Here is a 9,724-nt window from a genome sequence, read left to right on the forward strand (position 1 = left end):
TGATTATGAGATCTTTGTACCTAACATTGCAGATAAGGGTATCAAACTACCATTAATACCCAAACAGATTGAACTGACCATACATTAGTTGATAAGATTACTCGTACATTATTCCATGGCCAAACAGATTGAACTGGTCGTACATTTGTTGATAAGATTACCCGTACATTATTCCATGGCCAAACATATTGAACTTACCATACATTAGTCGCTCTTAAGACAAACATTGGAAGATTACATGGTCAAATGTCAGGTCTATAGCCACATCCAAACCACTATTTCCCGTCACATGACTCTGTTCTTGAGTGAGAGTGAAGAAACTCGTTAACTTTTTGATCCAGAGTCTTAAGTCCCAGCTTTTTTAAGTATTTTTCTTCAATTGTTTCCTTGAGTCTTGAAAACATCTGCATAGCAGCTAGTAGGTTCAGTTATCTCACTTCACTAATAAAAGACTTTTCCTTATTCAATGGTAAGTGTCAAGCGTGATCATGATCCAGTTGTACAATTCTTTCGTAGTTTTGCATCACCACCACCCAAACCAGAAGAAAAAACATCATATGAACACATTTAAAGTTGATATGAATATATCCTCCAAATCGATAACGAAATTGTTGGTGATAGTATTTTTACGTGTATACAACATTGGGATCTTTAATTGCAGTTTCATTACTGAGAGAAGGCAGTAGCTTTGTCTTCCTCGCAAAATGCTCACAAGGTCTTCGTAACTGGTTTCAAACCCATTAATCAAAATATTATGTCTTTGACGTGCAGGACAAAGTATAAACATTAGAGACGCTTAAGCATAATTTTGTATTTGAGATAATTTCAAAAGTTGCAATTCTACACATTTCTTAGTTGTTAGTTTAGATCTCACTTGTTCTTTACAGTTTTGGGCAAAGAGTCCTGAATGTATGTCTGAAGAGACGATCACTGCTGACAAAAGAATTGGGTTGATGAAACTCAAAGCAGAATAATACACAAAATAAAATTTATTGCATTCTTTCAAATAAATGTACCAAGACCTTGAATTAGACATGTCAAACTAACATTTTAAGGTTGAAAAAAATTTTTTTATCTTCGCCAAATCGAAGGAACATGAAAATGCATCATCATAAGATTAAACACCCCACAACAAACTAACCAAGGCAATATAATAAGAGGAATAATCCAATGAAGTTGAGAAAGAAGTAGTGGCAGGTGTTGGTGTTAGATCTTAGCAATTACCACGAGTTGTTGATCAATGAAGCTCAATGAAAGATATAGTGGTAATGAAATTGGTTGGTTGTTAGGCCTATGATACATAATTGTGATCATCTTCTGACCTTTCTCGAAGTTACCTCCATAACCACTTACGGAAAAGAATGGGCATGATCTATGAAGCCTAACTTTGATTCTCCACGCCCATCTTCTCCATTGGTATACTTGTGTTGCAGTAACTGTAGTTTTCTTTGCTTACTATCAAGATTCAAAATAACGTTTTGTTCTTCTAATTACCTAATAAAACAAATGTTCGTCCGTGCATATATACCTTCAAAACTCATTAGATATAAACACAAGGTAATTCATTAACATTTTGAAACTAATAATTAAATATGGGACTTTTTCGATTTCTTTCTCATTTATTCATCATTAGAAAAATAACTTAAACCGTGACAATATTACTATATGTTGCTTGTATTGATTGTTTGATAACTCTCATCTCTATTGGGAAAGAATGGAAGAGAACAAAAATACAACTATAATTTGAGCATTATCTTTAAGTGCCCAATCTGTATTACGAGAGCTACTTCAAATATTGACTTATGATTCCATCCCAACAAAATCGTGGTTCAACCACTACCTCTACTTTGTCTTATTTTATCTATATTGGTATCTCTAAGAAGTGTTGTCTAAACTTGAGATTAGGTTTACTGGGAAGACAATCTGCAAAAATTTGTTGAAATCTATCTTCCAGCATACATAACTATAAATAACAAAAGAATTCAGGCTTCAAATTTTGGCATTAACTTAAAACTCTAAAGGAAATCTTAAATATTACTAAGAAAATAGAGAAGAAAATAATAGGTCAATAAATTTTAGAGAAGCTTCTGGAACAAAATGCCATGAAGTAAGTTAAGTATAACAACTTTTGGCAAGCGACTAAAAGGGGAAAAAGACTTCGATTACCATGTTGCAATTCATCAAAGGAAAACGCCACCTATAAGATCAGTTATAATATCCTCTTCATTGACGTTGTTGTTGCTCATAGTACTTCTCTCCATTTAATCAAATTTCTTGAACCAAATTAGGAAATGAAACTTTGTTACCATGTTTTCAGTGATGTCACGCACATTGAGGCTCTCACTTGCTCATATTCTCAAGCAAATCCTCGTAAAAATCCTATATAATGAATAAGACACAAAAATGAATTTTTTAACAAAAAAACCCAATAAAACTATCAAATTCTTACTTGAATACAACCCATTACAAGTTCAAATTTCTCTCATTGACTTAAATGGATAGAAGTAAATAATTTGAAAGAAACAAAGAAAATAAAATAAAATGATAGAGAAATCAAATTTTGATGATAATTTCACTAAAAAAATACAAAATCTAATCTAATGTGTGCTTAAGAAAAATGCATATCCCTAGTTTCGGAAAACACATCGACTACTATTTAGTAGTTAGATCATGATACAATAGAGAGTGACACCTCATGTTTGTTCGAGCAAGATTAATCCAATTTACAATTGATCAAATATAAATAAACCATGAAGAATGAACTAAAAATCCATCAAACATAAACAACTCATGAAGAAAAAGCAAAATTTCTGAAGAAAGAATAGGAATTTAGGGTTTTTCTAGCTTACCCAACTGTGAGCAGCCATAACACAAAGCTTTTCCGTGATGATTCCTAGATGACAACTGCTTCTAACCAAAATTTTGTTGATTCTCAACGCTATTCGGATGGATTATACGAACACCCGTGAACCTAAAACAAACCAAAAAAGTAGATCTCTCACCTTCAAATTCATGTAAATAGAATAAACGTAGAAAAATAATTAAATCATCTACATGGAGAATATAATTACTTCATCAAACCTCTCACCTATAATCACATCAAAGAATGAGGTCAATCTATTAGAAGAAACTCTACTTTCTAAAATTCCAGAAATATTGAAACTAAGATCAAGGGTTTAAGAAAGCATATAAATAGAAAAAAATTGGAAAACACAGTATCCGCACCCGGATAATGGAAGAAAGTGAGGTTAAAAAACTTCTTTCTAGGTTGTTTCAAACTGAAGAAGAAGGATTTGTACCACTTTCTCATGGGTCTTCTTCTGCAAAAACCAATTAACCATACATGAAGAGTGAGATATGTATTGATGAAACCCCCAAAACCCAAAATTATGAAGGACAGGAGTTTACCGTTTTCTTCACTGCTACCATTTTGAAGCCTCTAGACCTGTAAAAATCCATTTCTATAAGAGAAATGACAAGAAAATAAATTGGAAGGAGATTAAGAGGTCTGTAGATCTATAGAACTCACAAGCGAGATCAGATAAAGATAGTAACGGTTGCTTAAGCAATGAAGGAGGAAGAGAGAGGAGCGAAAGTAACGTCTAACATTGACCGACAGGAGAAACGGGTTTGCACTTAATAGCGTTGGTAACTAAAACCTAAAGCATGGAATATTATGCAGTGATTAATTTTGGTCGTGATTTTGGTTTTTGGAGATGGACGACCATTTAGAGCACAAAAACATTTAAAGCACTGGGCATTTAGAGATAACGACATGTCATTATAACGTTAATCGGAAAAATCCAACGGTTTAAAACAATCACGACGTGTCATGTGTTACGTTAACGAAAACAATCCAACAATTGATATTACTGCTGACATCCATGGACGGCCAGACTTATCTCTTGATTTGTCCTAGTCAGCACTATTTAACCTGTTTTATTATATAGATATGTATAAATCTATAGTAGTAATTTATATATATGCTAGGTATAACCCGTGGCCTCAGCACACGGGTAATTATTTAAAGCACGTTAGGCAAGGTTATGAACAAACAATTAATTGAGAAAATGAACTGTAGAATGTGTTAGAAATAACATATTTCAAAAACTTCCTTCACGGGAAAATGATGAGGACACATCTTGAAATGAAGTCACTAAAACTAAAACCAACTGAAGCCCAATGTGTAAGGATAAGCGAAATAACATGTAGAAGATCTTCATACCCTAATTAACTAAAAGAACAAAATAGAGACTACAATGTTAGACCCGCACCAAATAGTTAAATAAGAAGATAAATGAATGAACTAACCTGAAAACAAAGAGACTAAGAATAGAAAATACAACCCTTGAGCGATTATTTTGTTCCTCGGTACAACCAAATATAGTTTTAGTCTCATCTTATTTTCCCGACGAAACTTATATGTCCCGAAAGATGAATAGAAAAGTTTAATTCCATAAATGTGAAAAGTCTGAGGAGTAGAATGACACTTTTTATGTCCCGAAAGATGAATAGAAAAGTTTAATTCCATATGACCAAAATAAAAATTGAACTCCCAATAATCCTTCCTTATTGAAATCATAAATGTGAAAATTGTCTCTCATCAAACTAATCGAGCTATATCAGATTAATACTATTAAGACAACAACATATAGCCAATGGATGTAAATAACATAATTTATCAATATTGGCAATTTAGAACAATGACATATCATTGTACATGTTTAATGTCGGATTTATGTAGGGCCTGTGGGGGGGGGGGGGGGGGGGGAGGGGTCTATAGACCCCTCTCAAATTCTACGATTTACTTTACCATATTTGATTAAAAAAACAAAAAAAGTATCTTAATGGTATAAGTAGTTGTAGGTTGCTATTGATTATAGTAACCGTTGTTAGCTTAATGGTTGAAGGACATTGTAACCACGCTTGTGGTCGCGGGTTCGACTTTGCCTCTCCACTTTTTTTCTTTATTCTGTTAGAACTCTGAACCAATAACATATCGTGTTCCATGTATTACCTTATCGTAACTTTAAACTAGGTAGATTGGTTGGAACTCAAGGAAATTTTAGAAGGGACTAAGAATGTCGCAGGTTCAAACCCCACGACCACTTTTTATGGTGTTAGTTTAGGTTTTTAGAGTTCCTAAAAGAATTTTTGGGCTTATAACCCAAAAAACGGGTCCTAATAGCAGATATAGTCCTCTCTAATCCTATAAAGGGTTTCAAAACCAAAAAACTAATATAAATGGATATCTAGTCCATTTAGTGTCATCTAGAGAGAAAACACATATCCCTAGATTACATATTAATTTATAATACCTATACTAACCTTCTTTATATATAAAATCTGATTTACATTCTAAAATCCAAAATATCTTTTTTCCATTTTTATCTCCACATTCTCTCTCCAATCACGTTTAAATTCAAAATAAATTCCATCTTCAACATATTCCGTAACTGAAATCTGGAAACTTTCTCTCTCTCTAACAACGAAAGCTCCAATAAACCTCCATTAAACTCACCAGCAGCAGTACAAACCTTCATTGTTTCATCTTCATTACAACAGCAGTAAAAACCTCCATTAAAATCTTCATTAGAGCTGCTAAAATCATCTTCTTCATCGTTAAAGAGGTAAAACACTTTCTGTTTTATACGATTTTATATTATGTTTCAGTTTATTATAACAGATTCTCTCTCTAAAGTTGATCATATATGATTTTGAGTATAAGTTTCAAAGATCTTTTGTACTAATTCATAGAAACAATCAAATGTTTGAGGTTTATTTTCTTTCTCTCTCTTAAAATTTCGTTTATGTTTTTGATCTTGATGTTTAATCCTTCAACTCGAATTTGTCATTATTGCAATCAATCATCATAGCAGATATCTTTAGATTTGTAGTTTAAGCTTAATGATATTCTCATTTTTTTCTTCAGATCTGGTTTTCAATCCGTACGGATTTATGAAACATTTGTTCTTTCGTACGGTTACTCATAACAGAATTTACAGTACATGTACTTTATAGTAAATTATGGATAATTTATAGAACATTACCCGTGCTTTAACACCAAAACAATACTCATTTTATTAGTAGAAATACTTCTCTTTACTATCAAATCTCGTGTACTTTGCAATAAAGTACATATAATTTACGTATATCTTCATGTGCTTACTGTTATGTATACAATTTACGTATAAGTGCACATAAATTATGTATTATTTATTTACCATTACAACTTTTCACCCAAAACAGTAGCCTTGTTAAGTTTACCAAACTACACAAAACCTTCAAATGTTGTCAAAAGTTGACAAACATTATACATAATTTACGAAACTGTACATGTAGTTTATAATACAATATATGATTTTTTTTTCTTTAATGTATGTTTATTTATGTGTGTAGATTTGATATACCAGATGAAATTTCAAAGAGAATCATCAAATCAAAGTGAGTCAACGAAACTAATGGAGAGTACATGGATGGGCACCATTTTTGAACCAGAGAACATTTTGTACTTTTTTTTGTAACAGAATGTAAAGGATGTGTAATGTAAAAGAAATTATGTGTAATGTAAAAGAAATTATGTGTAATTTATTGAACAAGACCCACATACATTTGATAAATTATGTTGTATACTTGACAAATGATGGTTTCCTCGTCATAAATAATACATAATTTACGTATTTGTTTCATAATTTGTATTCGATGTGTATTTATGTATGAGTAAAAACGAAAACAAATGTTGCTTTAATGTTCCCAGAAAAATATACTATTTCCAAATCTGAAAGTTAAGTGAGAGAAAGTGATACATATGTTTTGTATATTAACCCCCAAATCACGCTAAATTGATCCCAAAAAATATACTATTTCCAAATTTGAAAGTCAAGTGAGAGAAAATTGATTTGAATCGAAAAAAATTTACATAGTAAGAGAGAGAAAATTGATTTGGTTTCCAAATCTATAAAGAGAGAGAAAATTGATTTGGTTACGATTTTTGTTTTGAATCGATTTGGAAATAGATTTGCTTTCCAAAACGGTTAGAAGATAGAGAAAAATCAATTTTGGATTTATACGTTAGCTGCTTTAAATCCCCTAAATCACGCCCACATTAGAAACATTCTAAATTCACCCTTGAAAATTAAAAATCCCGTAATTTTTGTAGGAGGGACATGGACGGTAGTTATCTCATAAAGAATGGGTTATTATGTCCATAATGTAAAAGGACTAAATATCCATGTTTTGGGAAGATTGGATCATAAACCTTTTTTGAATATTATTTTGGTCTATATACCCACGGACCCTTTCTAAAATTGGCCGAATTTCCTGACCAATTTTAAAATTTTCTAATGGGCCTTTTCTAATATACTTTGAACCGAAGTTTTATGTTTAGAAAGATTAGTTCATAAACATATCCTAATTGATCTTCAATCTTCCTTTTTCAATAATCTTTTTTCTATAAATCTAAAACTACTTATTAAGAATTTCTAAAATTCTAGAAAGACCAGATCTTTAATCTCTCAATACAAAAGTACCCACCAAAACTAAGAGATTTCAATAACTAAGTCACCAACAATTCAATCTTATAATCTGCTTCATTCTTTGAAATTGGTATAGACGCACAAAGTTAGTACATATTTTTGTCTCTAATATTTGTACTTACTTTATTTATTTTACATTCACTTAAATATAAATTGCAATTTTTGGAAGGAACGTAGTAATTTTTTCGACCCCCCTCAAAGTAAATCCTGGATACGTCACTGTACATATTTATTCATAAACAAGATAAAGAAAAACGTTAAGAAGTTATCTGTTAATTCATAAAATCTATTAACAAATCAAACTAATGAAGTAACAACGATTGTTCTTTGTTGACCTTTTGTTACAACAAGAACAGATTGAGCAACATAGTTTTCAAATTGATATGTAATAAGCACATTAGAATTGAGAAGTTTCCTTATAACTTGTAAAGATTCTTGTTATTTCGTTTGAATTAAGAGTTTCTGAACCACATTGATGCTGAACTTTTGCCCAGAGAGACTCGGAATTCCTTTAAGTTGACTCATTAGACCGTGATCTGGAATAAGCACATTAGAATATAGTAGTTGACTCTATTAACAAATCAAATTAATGAAGTAACAAAGATTGCTCTTTGTTGACCTTTTGTTACAACAAGAACATATTGAGCAACATAGTTTTCAAATTGTACGGAATAAGCACATTAGAATTGAGAAGTTTCCTTATAACTTGTAAAGATTCTTGTTATTTCGTTTCAATTAAGAGCTTCTGAACCACATTGATGCTGAACTTTTGCCCAGAGAGACTCGGAATTCCTTTAAGTTGACTCATTAGACCGTGATCTGGAATAAGCACATTAGAATATAGAAGTTCCCTTATAACTTGTAAAGATTCTTGTTATTTCGTTTCAATTAAGAACTTCTTAACCACATTGCTGCTAAACTGTTGTCAGAGAGACTCGAAATTCCTTAAAGTTGTCTCATTAGACCATTTGTGACGAATATCAAAATACAAAATATTAACTTGTTCAAATGAGCTTTTTCGATGTAAAAAAAGTCGTCAATGGCTAGTTATAATCTATGTAGTAAAAAAGATAGGGGAAAATTGAGAAAAATGAAGGCGAAAAGGGGGGGGGGGGGGGGGGGGCTGAAAGAGCTTAAAACAACATATATAAAAAAAAACATGGGTAACCCAAAAATTAAAAGAACCCTTCATTTTACTCTCTCCTGAGAATTTATTAAGTGAATAACAAAAATGAACATATACTAAAATGACAAGGATCACAAAAATCGAACAAAAATATACCCATTCAAACCTTCAAATTTAAAGAGAATTTGTGTAGAAAGAAAAAGTGTTATGAAAGATGATGGAGAAAGAGATCGGGTTGGTGTGTTTTTTATAGAAAGATAGTATAACTGAAACTCCTCTATAATATGGAGTAATATAAATTTTCGGTTTTTTAGAGAGTGTAAAGGATATAATAAATCACTATTATCCATATGTTTGACCCAATTTCTCATATTCCTTTATGAATTTTTGGTTTTTGTTAGGGAGAGTAGAAGTTATAATTTTTTTTTAATGGCAATTACTATATGTAATGGCAGTTTAGTGGAGGACATTTAAAGGAGGTTTGATGAGTGGTTTGTGATGGTAAGATATGTTAGGGTTGAGATTTGAAGATAATGAATTAGACAATCAGGATTTAGAGATATATAAAACGGATGACCATGATTTAGTATGGTGTTTTGTAAAATAGATTACGTGGGTAGGTGAACGAATTATGATATTTCTAGGTTGGTAAGAGATAAAGGTTCAAAACTTAAGAACAAAAGGAACCGACAGCTAGATTTGTCTTTTAGTTTGTCCCAGTCAGCACAAAACATTGTGTTTTATATAATAGACTAGTTATAACCCGTGCCCCTAGGGGAACAGACGTTTATGTCTGACAAATAATAAACAGTTAATAGTTTTGGGTCGATGAACATGAAAACGAAGTATGTTACATTTACAAACAATAAGAAATAAAAAGAACATTAACGAACACGAAAATCTAAACAAATGATTTAATATAAGTTAATAGTTTTTAAACCAAAAAGGTCTAAAATTGATTATTGGTGTTAAAAACAACACAAAAATTTCACAGAAGTTTTCAAGTCATCTAGTGGAAGTAAAAAATAATTTTACTTTTACAAGAGGTAATTCAAATTGTTCA

The 9,724-nt window shown here is 31.4% G+C and overlaps 1 long non-coding RNA gene across 2 annotated transcripts; it reads right to left on the reverse strand.

The window, feature by feature from the left end:
* Positions 1-3,718, reverse strand: LOC147550004 (uncharacterized). Of its 2 annotated transcripts, XR_015237526.1 has the most exons (7): positions 3,530-3,718; positions 3,409-3,445; positions 3,226-3,320; positions 2,850-2,971; positions 2,167-2,379; positions 126-2,037; positions 1-73 (listed from the first exon to the last, which is right to left on the reverse strand). It is a non-coding gene; the product is annotated as an uncharacterized LOC147550004 (long non-coding RNA). The 2 variants fall into 2 exon arrangements; XR_015237527.1 differs by lacking the exon at positions 1-73 and having other exon boundaries at positions 112-2,037; positions 3,089-3,320; positions 3,530-3,699.
* Between the last annotated feature and the right edge of the window lie 6,006 nt (positions 3,719-9,724).

Source organism: Eschscholzia californica, unplaced genomic scaffold (genome assembly GCF_041429995.1).
Source record: "Eschscholzia californica isolate CP2 unplaced genomic scaffold, dmEscCali1.0.p SCAF_3, whole genome shotgun sequence".
NCBI lineage: Eukaryota > Viridiplantae > Streptophyta > Magnoliopsida > Ranunculales > Papaveraceae > Eschscholzia > Eschscholzia californica.